Here is a 3,073-nt window from a genome sequence, read left to right on the forward strand (position 1 = left end):
GGAAGCCTGGGAGGGGAGAGGATGGAGAAGGTGCCCGTGAGGCCGTGCCTGCTGCGCATGTGCCTGGGCGCAGAGCCCCAGGGGTCTCGGCCAAGGGCAAATCAGACCCGTGGTGCGCAGGAGCCAGGGAGGAAGTCAGAGGTCCTCACGAGCTGGCCTGGCCCTGCCTGCTTTTCTGGACTCTGGTCCGGGAGCTCAGGCCCCCACCTCAGGGCCTCTGCCTTTCTCTCCCGCCACCTGCTCTTTCCCGGGGGGCTTGTATCCTGGTCCCCCTTTTAGGGGCTCCTGTGTGGACTAGCTCTCGGCCACCTCTGCACACCGTCTTCTCCCACACTTGTGCTTGACAAGCGCCGTTGTGAAGACCTCTTCCGTGGTCACCATTTCCTTCTCACCCCACGGCCTTTGTACCTGCTCTCCCATGCCCTTGAGATGCTCTCCCCATGTGTTTGCATCATTGTCCCTGTTTCCTTCTCTTCCTGCCAGTGTCCACTAAGATGTCCTCCTCCTCGGAGTCCTTTCCCAGTGACCCTACTGAAGCAACTCCCCAGCACACAGGCCACTCCCAGGGAACCATCTGGGTGTTTTTAAAAAACCCTGAAGTTGCTTTGTTCATTTGGTACCGGCCAATCTGCCTGCCCCACGGAGAGCACAGGGGCCAGAGGGCTGCTCTGCCTGGTCTGGCAGAAGAGTGCCCGGCACATAACAGCTCAGTAGAGCAGTGTGTTACAGGGTTGGGTCCCTCTTCCAGACAAAGGAGACACCCTCTCGCACACAGAGCCGCGAGATGTCCATGGAAGGCAGAGAGGAGCACACCAGGTGCAGTCCTGGGGCTGGGTGCTGTGTCTCGCTTGCCCATCTGGGACAGGACACCCAGCGCTGACCAGTTAGGCTCCCCTCCACCCCAGACTTTGACCTGGGCTTCGGCCTCTGTCCACTGCCCCCAGCATCCCATCAAGCTCCTCTTCCGTCCTAGGTATCTGGTCTCCCTGACCTTCCTTCAGCAAGAATCCCAGTCAGTTTAGCCAAAGGCCCACCCTGTGCCCTGGCTGTGGGTCCCCTTGTCCATCTCATATCAGAACTGAGCCTGGCTCTGCTCTGGTCACCTTCCCTACTCGCCTGCTCCTGCGTGAGGTCTGGTTGCAGGCCCTTCCTGCTGTCCAGCATGAGCCAGCGCCACAGCCCACCGCAGAGGAAGCTCTGCAAGGCAGAACCTGCTCCCTGCCTTGCGGGACGTGGTCCACTGCGACGTCCCAGGACTGGAAGGCTGTGATGCCAGGAGTCAGCACACCCCCCTTCCACATACACCAGACCCTCCGTGGGGGGCAGGAAAACCACGGCCGTGTCCCTGCTCTTTCCAGCTCTACCTGTCCTACCTCGTTCTGTAAGTGCTGGGTTTGATCCTGTAAGTGGACCTCAGCTGGGGGTGAGTTAGCCCCTCGGGGGACCTTTGTCATGTGTGGTGACATTTGTTGGCTGTCACAACAGGGGTGCCACTGGCCCCTGGCAGGTGAAGGACGGAGATGCTGGTAGCATCATACAGAGCACAAGGTCCACCAGCATCATGTTGGCTCTTTGGAACCAAAGTGACTTTAGCCTCCATCACGGGGTGGCTGCCCAAGCCCAAGGACACCTGAAGCTTGAAACATAAAACACCAACCAGAGGGAGAGCCACCGACAGCCAACGGTCAATGGGAAGGGTGATAACTGGGGCAGCAGGGCTCTCAGCCAGGGCCCAGGATGGCAGGAAACTCGGCTCTGAGGCAGCTCTGCAGTGCTGGGGCGGGCAGTGTCCACCCCTGAGCTGTCTTCCTGCCTGAAGTGTGATGAGCAGTGATCCGGCTGCTGCCCCTGGTACTGTGCCCCCACACAACAGCCTCCACGCTGTACAGAGACCGCATCCTGCTGCGCTCCCCTCTAGAATCAGGGCTGGAGTTCACACTGGCCCCACTGCTGTCTAAGTGCAGAGGGAGCTATTCAAGGCTCGCAGTGAATATGGTTGAGCCATATAGAATACCATACTGCAGGGTAAAAGGAATGCATTCTAGGTACAATTAAATGGAAGGTATTCGGAAAGTATTATGCCCCCAGAAAGCAAGGGGTGAATAAGAGGAAGGTCTAATTCACTTACATAAAACCCCACCCAAAACTATATGGCTGTTTTTCTTCAGCTCCAAATATATTTATAAAAATGCCCAGAAAATGTATGGAAGAGTATTCCGCAAACCAAGGAGGGAGGTCCCCTCAAAGGGGAGGACTGTAACTGGTGGTAATAGTCAAGCAGAACTTTACACTTGTCTCTTTAAAGTTGTGTTAAGAAAATGTATTTGCCTGTAGCAGCAAAATTAAAAACTACCAAGGTTGATTCCACTGCTGTCTATAAAACTGGGCAGAGTCAAAGAGTGACCCCAGCGTAACACCCTGCGACAAGGCACCAGTGTGTCCAGGGACAGCTGTCCCAGCATCACACTCAGAGGGAGCCCCAGGCTCTGTTCCCCCACAGCCTGTCTCCCTGCCCCTTCATGGAGAGCCCGCTTACCTCTGCTGCTCCGTCTGTCTGGTGCTGAGGACAGAGCCCCAGCCTCCCCGCTGATCAGGAACTCCTGGGGCCCCAGGAACCAGAGATTTCAATCTTTGGCTCTGGACACAGATGAGAGCCCTGAGGATTTGCCTCTCAGAGGATTTTGCTCATTACCAACCCGGCACCTCTGTGCCCGTGTGAAGGCAGAGTGTGGAGCCTCTGCAGCCCTGAGGCTGTGGTCCTCGTCACATTCCTTTTTCCAGGGTCTCCCCTCCCAGTCCCACCTGACCTCTGCGCCCATCTCCCCGTGAGAAATCCCCACGCCCCACCCCCTGGTGCTGGAGGCCCCTGATCAGCCCTGCCCACCCCCACCCTCAGGCCTCCCCCGTCTTTCCACAAGCCCCCTACACCCCAGCAACCCCTGGCCATGCCTGGGACACTGAAGTGGGGCTCAGGCACATGGGGAGCAGTCCACAACCTGGGTATATGGACAGGAAGTCCACTCCACTTCAGCTGGTGACTGAATAAAGGGAAGGCCACTGTAGACCTCCACTG

This window comes from Marmota marmota, unplaced genomic scaffold (genome assembly GCF_001458135.2).
Source record: "Marmota marmota marmota unplaced genomic scaffold, marMar, whole genome shotgun sequence".
NCBI classification, from domain to species: Eukaryota; Metazoa; Chordata; class Mammalia; order Rodentia; family Sciuridae; genus Marmota; species Marmota marmota.